This window comes from Vombatus ursinus, unplaced genomic scaffold, assembly GCF_900497805.2.
Source record: "Vombatus ursinus unplaced genomic scaffold, bare-nosed wombat genome assembly UNPS02014798.1, whole genome shotgun sequence".
Taxonomy (NCBI): Eukaryota; Metazoa; Chordata; class Mammalia; order Diprotodontia; family Vombatidae; genus Vombatus; species Vombatus ursinus.
The window spans coordinates 80182948-80196055 of NW_020954576.1; the positions used below are offsets into that span (position 1 = coordinate 80182948).

Sequence of the window (13108 nt, forward strand, 5' to 3'; positions counted from 1 at the left end):
AAATCAGTCATAGTTGATCATTTCACATTGTAGCTCTTACTTTGTACAATGGAACTCAACTTTAAAAAAATGAATGTTGAAAATTGTTTTTACATGTAATTAGGGGAAATAAAATATTAAATAAATAAATATATATATTTTACATTTACAAAAAAAGGAAGTTTAAAAAAATTTTCCACAGCCAGGTCTCTGCAGGGTACATAGGTTATCAGGTAGGGCCAACCCAGCCACTGTTGCAGAGCACTGTCAGCCTTTTAGAAGGGCTGAATTAATATCTAGAAGTCACTGAGTGACAACAGAACATGGATAAGTCTTGACTATTCAAGGTATTATTGTTCCAAATCCATCTACGTCAACAATACACTGAATATAACCATGTGATTGGTTGATAGTATTCTCCTTCCACTAATTGCAGAAAATGAAGTATAAAAAGGGACTTTACCTAGAGCTTAGTATTTTGGCTTCAAGGATAGGGCTTTTTGACTAGACAGTGAGTGTTGTCTCTGGTATCAAGATACAGGGTGTTGTTAACAGTTACCTCCATTATTCAGAGGCTGATTAGCCAGAGTATGGGTTCTCCAGAGTGTGAGTTATCTAAGGGTTCATCCATCTCCTCTTTCTCCCTGAGGTGCCATTTCACTGATCATTAGCACCCTCCCCAGAAGTGGCACTAGGAAAGTAAAAGATTGGGGAAGATAAAAAGAGACTTGTATCCTCAAGACTCACCATTTTGCCCCCCACTGCACCCCCCAGAGTAGGGTTATATTAGCTAAAAGGAGGTCTTGGATTATCAGTGTATACCAGTGTAACAGGGATTACTCTGGTCCCCACTGCCTGAAAGTTAAGCATGTTATATTTCACCCCTCTACCAGCATTCTCTGGTACTCTTAAAGGGTATTAGGGAGTGTTTAGTCTCTGCCATTGGCTCAAGTTCTTACCAGTTGTGTTCCCCCCCATTCTAGGGGTCCCCTGCACCCAAGTTCCATTTAATCATTTAACAGTCATTCATTTTTACAATGGAATATTTACTTCAAAGGTATAGCAAGAACAAACATATAAACCTCTCCCCCCCCCAACACCTGTGGGGCATAATACCCCCTTATTCTACTCCAGGCTCTGGAGACGTGAGGGTGATTAAATTCACAGTTTAACTGAATTCCTATAAAGCATGGTTACACTAAGTTCCAAGTACAGAGCTCCCCTGGGCTCACTAAAAACATATATAGGGTCAGTATACTGAGCCACAGTGAACTACAAACACCAGCCCTGGGGCTCTTACTCTACCTGCTTTTCCATGATATCTATGGGCATCTTCAGGGTACAAGGCAGGCTGAGGAGCCCTTAACTCAGATATCAGCACCACCTCATTGCTTCCACCAATCAGTTGTAGTTCAGGACAAGATTGTAAAATAGCTATAGCCAGCTAGTTTGGCTGAAATGAAGAATGTATAAAAGAGGAGAAAATGAAATAAGATTGAAAAGATAAGTTGGAACCAGAATGTGGAGAGTTTTAAATGACAGTTGAAGGTGTTTACATTTTATTCTACAGGCAATAGGGAGCCACTGAGTTTTTGAGCAGGGATTACACAGATGGCTGTTCCTTTATGCGTGGAATGCTCTCCTTCCACTTATCCTGGCTTCCTTGGCTTCTTTCACATCTTACTTATGGTCTTACCTTCTGCAAAAAGCCTTTCCCAGTCCTCCTCAATCTTAGTACTTTCCCTCTGAGACTACCCCAATTTTTTCCTGCATATATCTTATTTGTACTTACTTATGTGCATGTTGACTCCTCCTTTAGACTATGAGCTTCTTTTTAAAAAATTTTTTTTTATTTAAAAAAATTTTTTCTTTTTTGTTTTTAGACTGAGCTTCTTGAGTGTAGGGACTGGTTTTTGTTTTTGTTTTGTTGACCTTTCTTTGTATCCCTAGCACTCAGCATAGCGTCTGGCAACTAGTAGTCACTTAATAAATGCTAGTTGGCTGTGTGACTGGCTAAGGTATTACTGTATTTTTTTGTGTTTTGTTTGTTTGGTTTTTTTTAGGCAATTGGGGTTAAGTGACTTGCCCAGGGTCATACAGCTAGTAAGTGTCAAGTGTTTGCTCTGAGGCCGGATTTGAACTCAGGTCCTCCTGACTTCAGGGCCAGTGCTCTATCCACTACACCACCTAGCTGCCCCTGGTATTACCGTATTATAAAACTGCCCATAACATTGTACCAACCAAAATTTCATAAGAAAAGTGGCATGAAGGATGTCATTAGAATTTGGGCTGCTCATTTGGCAAGAGTAAGGAAAAAAAAACCCACTGGACAAGACTGCTCGCTCCATTGGTAGCCATGCAATGTCAATAGAACTAGAGGAAGGTTCTCAGCATGTTGGGTGGACCTTAGTGGAAGAAAAGCTGTAGAACATGGACAAAAGCCCCATCGAATGAGAGGCTGTGCATGGGTTGTGATTTGTACCACGAAAGGGAACATCCTTATGTCAATGAGATCACAGATCAGCTGAAATATTGTAGCAGTCCAGGACACATATAGACAGCTCCATGTTTCTATAAATACCAATTCCCCCCAATTATTTATCCGTGATCACATTCTGTAGAAGCAAACAAAAAGACTGAACTTGGGTCTTTATGACCCCAAGGTCAGCCCTCTTGTCCTCTATACCATGCCATCCTCATTTAATATTTATATATCACCTTACTAAAGGTGTAGGTATAATAGAGGGCTGGAGGATACGGAGAGAGGGTGGAAACAAAAGAAATATAAAACACAGTCCTGGGCTTGCAGGAGTGGCAAAATGAATAAAATAGACAGACAGTAAACTTATCAGTCAGTCCATCAACTAGCATTTATTAATCACCTGCTAAGTGCCAGGAGCTATGATAAGTGCTGGGCCTACAAAGACAAATGAGCCGAGTGTTGTAATCCTGAGCAGTTCACTAAATGGAGGCTTTGGAAGATTGGAGTCTACAGGATCCTTTTTTTGTTGTTGTTGAGTCATTTTTCAGTCCTGTCTGACTCTTCATAACCCCATTTGGGGTTTTCTTGGCAAAGATACTGGAGTGGTTTGCCATTTCCTTTTTTTGTTTGTTTTTTTGGGGGGGGCAATTGGGGTTAAGTGACTTGCCCAGGGTCACACAACTAATATCTGAGGCTGGATTTGAACTCAGGAAGATGAATGTTCCTGACTCCAGGCTTGGCACTTTACCCACTGTCACCTAGCTGCCCTATCAGACCCTTAGGACCAAGCATTTATGTCTTCTCACTTCCCCCTTCTGAAAAAAAGAAAAACTGGGGCAGCTAGGTGGCACAGTGGATAGAGCACCTGCCCTGGATTCAAGAGGACCTGAGTTCAAATCAGACCTCAGACCAAACACTTGACACTTATTAGCTGTGTGACCCTGGGCAAGTCACTTAACCCCAATTGCCTAAAAATAAAATAATAATAATAATAATTTAAAAAAGAAAAAAGAAAAAACAAATCCTTGTTACTAATATGCATATTCAAGCAAAACAAATACTCTCACTGGTCATGTCCAAAAGTGTGTCACGTTGTGCATACCATCTACATACCCACCATAGCACGTGGGTAGGAGGTGGGTAGCAAGCTTTATCAACGGTTCTAGGACCAATTGCAATTCAAGTCATAACAGCAACCTAGTCACCCCAGCAGAGTGAATGGGATCTTTTGGCTCCTAGTGAGACCCTTCTACCCCCACATTATCTTTGCATCAGCTTTCATCTTCTCTCATACCCTCAATTCCTTTGGCAATAATTTCCCCAGGAATTTACAGTATTCCACAAGAAAAGATGGGTGCTGCCCCTCCCCTCCCCCTGGGCCTGGCCTCCCATCCAAGTGCCTGCCCTTATTCCCTTTTCCCTTTTCCTCATCCAAAACTCCATCCAGGATGGAAGTTTAAGCACATTTATTTCATGTCGCCCAAACCACGTGAGTCTCCTGGCTAAGATCAATCTGGTTGCTGGCATACTTCCTCTGTGACTTTGGTCAAGTCACTTCCCTTCTCGGCGTTTCAGTTTCGCTGTCTGTAAAATAGAGCTGTTTGGCTGAGACGATTTCTCCAAAGTCCGTGGAAGCTCGGGGATGCCTAAGTGAGGAGTGAAGCACTCAGCTGTGGACTTTGAGGAAGCGAGGTGGTACAGGAAGATCGGGGGCTGGAGCTACAATTGAGGGGCGCAGGTGGGTCGGTGAGTTTGGCTGCAGGGCATTGTTGGGGAGCGTAGCCTGCTGGGTGCCCAGCGAGCCCAAATTGGGCAAGAGGCAGAGCCTCTGCGCATGTGCATTAGAAGCGCTTGAGTTTCACTTTGTAACTTTTAAGTAGTCAGGCAGCCTCTGGGCTGGACCAGGTGGAGCTCAACAACCTCTCTGTGCCGGCGCCAGAGCCACTGCTACAGGTAAAGGGGGACAAGGACCGGAAGGCGCCGCCGCTGCTGCCCCCTCGCCTGCCTACCTGGCTGCCTGTCTGTCCAGGGGTGCTATGGGCTGAGCTGGGCTACCAAGGGGCACCGTCCCCGAACCCTGCCACGTCAGGTGTCCGGTTCCGGGGCGGGCGTGGCACGTTCAGGCCTTCTGCTGTGGTCCTGCCGAGGTGTGGGTGGGTAGGTGGTATCCACAGCCACGCATCTCAGTAACAAGAGAAGGGGACCAAGAGAGGGGCCACGTCAGGGGAAGCGTGACTCCAACTTCGGGCAGCGCAGAGCTGCTCCCTTCTCTTCCTCTGGGTTCCTTACACCCTGCCAAGGACTCTCTTCCTAAACTACGCTGCCTCCTTTTCCCACCCTTAATCCTCTCCTTAATTCCGCCCCTTCCCGCTTCTGTCCTCCTTTTCCCTCACTAGTCCCTTTAAACCTCAGCGACTGTACCCCTTCCCGTCAGCTGGCGTCTGAAGTCTCCACTAGCCTATCCCGGAGCTGCTTCAATTTGACATTTCCTCCCTGCGCTTCTAGCCCTCCCTTTTAAGGTTAACTTCCATCTACTTTGTATGTTCTAGATATCTCTTTATTTACATTGCGCCCCTCCCCAATAAAAGGTAAGCCCCTTTGGGGCAGGGACTATTGGTTTTTTCCTTTGTATGTCTAGAGTTTGTCTCTGTGTCGGGTGAGCGCTTAATAAATGCTTTCTGATCGATTGAGCTTATCCACTCATGGGGAGACTTGGCAGGAAAGGTATTAAGGGACTGCTTATTGAGAGGCCTGAGCTCACCAGTGGAGCTCAACCTCACAGGCTTAAACAGAATACATCCCCAAAAAGCCTATTAACTGCTTAAGACAGCACTAAGACTTTTGGGACACGCTGTATTTGGAAGCCCAAAGGAATAGAGGAAGAAGTTAACCTGAATTTGAACCACCTGTTACCAGTTTGGCTCCTTGGGTAGGGGGTGGACAGGACCTGAAAACTAGAGGTATGGGAGAGGGGAAGCAGCAGGGCTAAGAAAGCTTTTGCAAACAAAGAAAATCTACTGAGGTTCAGCACCTAATGATAAGCCAAAGTTATCAGAGAGCTTAAGGTGACTTTGGTGATTTCAGTCTTAAGGAAGTGCCTCCCTCCAAGGACAAGGTAGTAGTGGAGTGCCTACTGCAGACTTTCTGCTCTAAGTAACAAGTAGGAATTAAGTAGTGGAGGGGTAGGGAGGAGGGTGTTTCGGGTGGAGGGTTGATTCAGGCCCCAGACTGCTGAATGAGGCTGTCCAAAGAGGATATCTATCCTTCCTTCCTTAGGGTGTCCAGAAGTGTGTTGGTAAGCACTAGAAGGTAGAGGATTCCAAAAGGAGTATAGCCAGAGGGAATGATTCTTCCTCAGAGAGCATGCCATAAAAATGTCCTTCCCAGCACAGGAAATTTATTGGGCCCCTTAATAACTCCACATCTGCAGAAATTTCTCTAAGGGTGAGTGTGGGCAAGAACAGAGAGCATGTCATCATTTCCCTTGGAAGTGCCATCACACACCCCAGTGTGTTTGGTTTGGGGATGAACTTGGGCCAGCTGGCAGTTCATATACCTGAGAATGGAAGAAAACACAAGCATGAAATGCTCCTATGGACTTTACGTGTGTGTTTCTCTAGTTTGAGGGAATGATTTTTTAAAACCGGGAGCTATAATTCCCCCCTCCTCCCTTACTAGCAGGCCACAAGTTTAAAGAGCACACAAGGTGTCCCAGCTCAAGTATGCATACAGTTCAGTTGCTAGTTGTTTAAGTAGGGGCCTTCAGAAGTCAGGCTGTTTGCTCCATGAGGGGATCTTCCATGGAGAAGCTTTTGCAAAGAAGCAAAATCCACTGAGGTTTCAATCCGAGATCTCCAGTCACAGGACTTCAAGGGAGATGGCACTCAGGCACGCTAGAGGAGACAGAGCTGCTTGGAGTTAACTGATCTCTTAAAACATCATCTTTAAGTTTGGTGGGGATGCAGAAAAAAAAATACTTTTGTGTTTCCATAGTGCCTCTCTTCTGAGCTGCTTAGCCCTCTATAGCTTCTCTGGGAGGGAATAACAAGGGTTCCTCGTTTGATGTTATAGTTGAGGAAACTGAGACACAGGAATGGTAACTTACCAGGGTCATACAGTGAGTCTGGCAGAACTGAAAAAGAAATGCAGGCCTCTTGACTCCCAGCTCAGTGCCCTTCCCATCAATCCACCCTGTGTACTACCTTGTAATGTATCCATGCAGACTCCAGAAGACATTGAAATGTGCAGTTACCACTTTGGTACAGTCAAGGTCAGCAACTGGATTTGACTGAGAATCCAAGGTTTTAGATTCAGATTTTGAGAGGACTACAATACTTGGAAAGTACACTGAATTAGACGTGCTGAGCCGACTGGGGTCTAGCACAATTATACCCTTTTCCAGCAGTGTGATCTTGGGCTAGCTACTTAAATTCTGTTCCTCAGAGGTAATTTGTGCAGGAATATTATGGAGATCAAATGGAAAAACTGTCCTACATATTTTAAAAAGATGATTTCTAGGTAGAATAGGATGGTAGTATTTATAGCTTTAGACCCCAAAAGGACCTTAGAAGTCATTTAGTCCAATGCCCTCGTTTTATAGCTAAGGAAACAGGTGGATATGAAATGACTTGTCTAAGATGCCACAAATAGTAAGTAGCAGAGCTGGGATTTGAACTCGGGTTCCCTGATTCCAAATCTAATACTCCACTGTGCTGCTTTATTATTTATTTATTTTTGTATTGAACTATCTAGTGTAGTCTGAGACATATTCAGAATGTACTCTCAGAACACTCCTCTTTAGTAAGTGCCTGCCTGGCTGGTTTCCCTAGTGCCTTAGGGCTTTTGTCTACCATGTCAAAGGAACTGCCCTCAGCATCGAACCTCAGTCACAGCCATCTGGTAGGTGCGGATTCACTGCTAAGTCCCACTGGCCTGAGGTTTTCAATGCTCAATCAATCAATAAGCATTTATTAAGTGCCTGGTATATACCAGGCACTATATTAGGTACTGAAGATATGAATGAAGGAAGGAATGGACATTTATTAAGTAACAAATAGGGGCAGCAAGGTGGTGCAGTAGACAGAGCACTGGGTTTGAAATCAGGAAGACTCAACTTCATGAGTTCGAATCCAACCTCAGGCACTTACCAGCTGTGTGACCCTGGACAAGTCACTTAACCCTGTTTGCCTCAGTTCCTCACCTGTAAAATGAGCTGGGGAAGGAAATGACAAATGCCATCCATAAGATGCTCTATGAGTGGCTTCCTTTTGCTTTTGGGATCAAATTCAAATTCCTATTTGGAAGCTGATTACACCTTATTCCCCCTCATAAACTCTACACTCCAGTCAGACTGTCCTATTTTCTGTTCCCTGTACACAACTTTCCCTCTCCTACCCTTCTGCCTTTGTATAGGCTGTCTCCTATTCCAGGAATGCTCTCCCTCCTCATCCTCTTGGAACCCCTAGTTCCCTTTAAGGCCCAGCCCAAGGGCCACCGCTTTCAGAAGGCCTTTCCTGACTCCCCTAATTCTCCTTACCTCTTCATTTCCTCCCCTGCCCCCAATCATTTTGCACTTATTTTACATATATCTTGTGTTTACTTATATGTGAATACATAAGGTTCCCCCAATGTGGTAGAACGGAAGCTCCTTGAGGGAAAAGAGTTCTCATGTTTGTATTTGTATCTGTAGCACCAAACACAGTATCTGTCGTACAGGTGCTTAATGAATGTTGATCAATTAAAAACCAGTTGAAAACCTTGCCTTTTGATGTAGAACAACACTCAGTCTCAGGTCTCTGGCCTTTCTCCTCCACTTGTCTCATCTTCATTTATTCTACCATAGCTCTTCCTGATTCTTTATCCCCTCTGGAGCAGCGGGAGAGGCCTTTGGGTACTAGAACACTGTTGACCTCAAGAGCTGCCTTCCTAGGTGACCGTCTCTTCCTGGGGAAGAGGAAAAGTTGGTCAAAGCAGAAAGTCACTGGGAGAGACTCTCTTTGGAGGGATAGGATTGAGTGCTTGAAGAGAGAGAAAGTAACAGAGGCATGAATCCAGAAACAAGCCAATTTTTTAATATTTGTAGTTGGGTAGGTGCTGGGGGAAAAGAGCTGATGCGAGTGGGCTCTTAGGTAAAACCAAAGTCTACGAAGGGCTTTAAATTCAAAGAGGTTTGGACAGTTTTCAGGGAATGTGAAAAGAGCGGCGAGGAACCTGATGTGACCTTTTGACATTCCTTCCTATTCCTCTTAGAGCAATCCATGAAGGCCGAATGACCTCCAGGACTCTGGTTTTTCAAGACCTGCAGGAAATGAGTTGTCACCGTGGCGGAGTCCAGCTTTCAGCAGTGTGGGAGGTTCGGCTGTGGTGAGCCAGAGACGGGGAATGTTTGTTCTCCTTTGCTCCCTTGCCAAACGCCAGAGAAGGCACCATCTGAGGCCATTTTCATAGGCTCCTGATTCCAATCACCCAGTAAGTGTAGGGATGAGGGGGAGGGACAGGCATTAATCTTGCTGAGTTGGAACTCCTTGGGAGGTCGGTTTGGGACCTACCCCTGGAAGCGATTATGAAAGGAGATAGAGAGGCTCCGCAGTTGTAGCAACATCCACGTGTATCATTCCAGGACCACAACCTTTGTCCTTGCTAAGCTGCTTCTGCACTTACACAAGATATGCACTGTCATATCTTATATAAGAGGGGAAAGAAGTCATTTAAGTTGGGGGTGTGTCCAGAATCGTGTTGAGGTCCTGTTCCGTTAAGTCATTCACTAAGTATGGGAGTACCTACCAGGTTTGGGCAAAGCCTTGGGCTAAGTGTTTGAAATTGAGGAGTGTGATCTCCACCTCATTCAGTCTGTGCTCCTGGAGAAAGGGCTCTGAACTGGAGTTAGAAGCTCTGCTACTTACTACTCCTTGGGTAAGTCAGTTCATATTTCTAAGCCTTAGCTTCCTTATCTGTAAAATGAGGATAATAATATACCTTGGCAGATAGGTGGTGCAGTAGTAGATAGACGCTGGGCCTAGAATCAAGAAGACTCATCTTTCTGAGTTGAAATCCGACCTCAGACACTAGATGTGTGACCCTGGGCAAATCACTTCACCCTGTTTGCTTCAGTTTTTCATCTGTAAAATGAGCTGGAGAAGGAAATGGCAAACCACTTCAGTATCTTTGCCAAGAAAACCCCAGAGTCATGAAAAATCAGAATTGAAAATGACCAAACAACAAGAAGTACCTAATAAGGATTCGAATAGGGACTGGACCTGTGATTTCATTGGCATAGGGAATTCCCTATGAGGAAACTCCTTCTACCAACTCAGGCTGCCATATTCTTTGCGCCTTAGAATACTGAGGTTAAATGAGTTACTTAGCCAGTATGTGTCAGAGGTGGGACTTGAACCCAGGTCTTCCTGGCTTCAAGACTGGCTTTCTGCCCACTATGCACTGCTGCTTCTTGGCATGTAAATAATAATCACAACAATAACAACAATGATAATAACCATTATTTTCCCCGGCAATTGTGGTTAAGTGACTTGCCCAGGGTCACACAGCTAGTAAGTGTCAAGTGTTTGGTCTGAGATCGGATTTGAACTCAGGTCCTCCTGACGTCAGGGCTGTTGCTCTATCCACTATGCCACCTAGCTGCCCCAATAATAACTATTTTAATATAATACTTTAAGGCTTGCAAAAGATTATATTTACATTATTTCACTTGGTCTCATATTTACCTTTTACTTCCCCGGGTACACACAGACATACACAGACACCTCCCCAGCATTGAGGCTGTGAATCTGAGGGGCAACATATGTTAAGTAGTTTGTAAGCTTAAATGTCAGCTCCTCTTAAAACTTTTGTTCCCTGCACAGTTGGACACGTTCTCAGTTTGAATGATCCAGATTTCTGGAATTAAAGTTTAAACAGTCATTTGAGGCTGGGGGCAATAGGAGAGGGGAGGTTGAGTATTTCTGTGTCTAAGAACAATGTGGTGAGAGAAATTATTATTTTGCTATTATATTAACAACCAATTATAAAATTAGTATTAAGTCTTGACAAGCCCCTGTTGTCAGTCAGCCAATCTCTGAAGGACATGATTGATTGACAGGATTTTTCTAGGGTAAGACCCCACCCAACTAGGAAACCTTATTTTTATTTAGAGTGTAAATAGAATCTACTCTAAGTGAATTTTTGCCCGTAAGAAATAAGCCCGAAGAAAGAACTATGGAGTTTGAATGCAGATCAAAGCATACTATTTGCTATTTTTTTTCTTCTGTTGTATTTTGTTTCCTCTTTCTGGTAGTTCCTCCTATTAGTTCTAATTCTCACAACCTCAGTAATGTGAAAATATGTTTAATAGGAATGTATATGTATAGCCTATATCAGATTGCATACCGTCTTGGGGAGAGAGGTAGGGAAGGAGAGGGAGAAAAATTTAAAACTCAAAAGCTTATGGAAGTGATTGTTGATAAGTCAAAATAAATTAATTTTAAAAAAAAGAAAAGAAATAAGGCCACATCCTTGCACTTCTCCACTGGGGTGGTTTAGAAGATTCTTCTGTCCAAATTGCTGGAGGCGTCTGAGTCTTGTGATCAAACCATGTTCTCAGTAGGTGGAGCTGAAGATTTCTATCTCCTCATTTAAATGTTCACCAATCAGGGTTGATTTCGCCTGTCAGGGGCATTCTCTTTCTTTTTTAATAGTATTTTTTTTCCAATTACATGTAAAAAAAAGTTTTCAGCATTCACTTTTATGAGATTTTGAGCTCCAAACTTTTTTCTCCTTCCTTCCTTCCCCACCCCTTTCTCCAAGAAAGCAAGCAATCTGATATAGGTTATACATGTATAATCATATTAAACATATTTCTACGTTAGTCATGGTGTGAAAGAAGAATCAGAATAAAAGGGAAAACCACAAGAAAGAAAAAACAAAACAAAAAAAGGGTGAAAATAGTATGCTTCAATCTGTATTCAGACTCTATAGTTCTTTCTTGGATGTGGATAGCATTTTACATCATAGGGGCGTTCCCTTTCTTTCTTTCTTTTTTCCCCCCCTTTTTGGTGAGGGAATCCTGATTAAGTGACTAGCCCAGGGTCACACAGCTAGTAAATGTTAAGTGTCTGAGACAGGATTTGAACTCGAGTCCTCCTGACTCCAAGGCCTGAGCTCTATCCACTTTGCCACCTAGCTGCCCCTGTGGCATTCCCTTTCAGAAAAAATATTCTCTTTTTTTTTTTTTTTGGTCATTCACTGTCTCCATTAAGGGTCTTTGGTGACCTAGAGAAACCACTGACCATCAATTTACTGATTATTAGCTAGCCAGATTGATAAATTGATTATTAATTACCACAAACTGTCTTGCAGGTTTTTCATTTGTCACAGAGTAGCTAGAACCACAGATGTAGCTATAATTTCCACACATGCATAAACAACACTCATAGTACCTCATTGGAAACCTTAAGGTAATATAGAAATGTTAGCCATCATCATATAAAGTACTATATAAAATTTTGTTCTGCAGACTTAAAAAAAATGTCTAGCTGCCTGGGCCTTCACTCTTATGAAGCATTGGGCACTGTCTTCTTTAATTTTGCAGAATCATCTAATTATAGAATTGGAAGGTACTTTAGCAGTCATCCAGTCTGACTCGTACTTGAGAAGGAATCCCCATAGGATGATAAGATCATAGATTTAGAATTAGAAGGGACCTTAGAAGCTATGGAGTCTAACCTCTTCATTTTACAGAGGTGGAAACTGACGCTCAGAGAAGCTACACAGGTAGTCAGTCCCTGAAGCAGGGAGGTTACACAGGTAGTAAATATTTGAGGTCTTCCTGACCCCAGGTCCTGGATTCTATCCACCGGGTCACCTCATTGTCTCCATACCCCGCAAGTTGTCATCTAGTCTATTTGAAGACCTCCAATGAGGGAGAACCCATTACCTCTCAAAGCAGCCTATATGGCTTTGGACAGCTCTAATTTTGGGAAATTTATCCGATCATTCCAAACTTGCCTCTTTGCAACTTTTTCCTGTGTCGTGGTTCTTGCCTTTCAGACCAGATTGACCAAGTCTAATCCCTCTTCCAGCCTTTTCTTGAAGTCCTCCAGTAAGGAGGCTGTCAGTCTGTTGGACTTTGGGGAAGTTCTAACTGTTAGGAAGTTTTTTCCCCCCTCTGACACCAAGCCTAAATTTCCCTCTTTGCATCTTTACATCTTCCAACCCCATGACTCTTGGTTCAGCCCTTTAGGGCCAAACTGGTCAAATCCAACCCTCTTCCATTTGATAGCCATTAAAAATTTGAAGATAGCTATCATGTCCTCCCCTGGGTCTTTTTTTTTGGGGGGGGGGGAGTGCAAAACATCTCAAGTTCCTTCAGTGAATCTCAGTATGAAATGAACTTGAGGTTCTTTCACCATCCTGGTTCTACTAGTGACTCTCCAGCTTATCAATGTCATTCTTGAACTCTGGTACCCAGAACTGAACACAGTACTCTAGGTGAAGTCTATCTGGGGAAGAGCACGGTGGTCCTATCACTCCTTTATTCCTAGAAGTTATGGCTCTCTTAGTGCAAGCCAAAATTACATTAAGGTTTTTGACTGCCACACCATGCTGCTCCCTCACTGGGCTTGCAGGCCGCTAAAACCCAAAGCTCTTTTTCAG

The 13108-nt window shown here is 43.5% G+C and overlaps 1 protein-coding gene across 1 annotated transcript in view; it reads left to right on the plus strand.

The window, feature by feature from the left end:
* Positions 1–4325: 4325 nt before the first annotated feature.
* The window catches only part of LOC114049846 (CSC1-like protein 1), a 43324-nt gene continuing 34541 nt past the window's right edge, over positions 4326–13108 (plus strand). The window contains exons 1-2 of the mRNA XM_027871272.1: positions 4326–4414; positions 8711–8929. The gene's annotated coding sequence lies outside the window, so the exon portion shown is untranslated. The remainder of the gene's footprint in view (positions 4415–8710; positions 8930–13108) is intronic.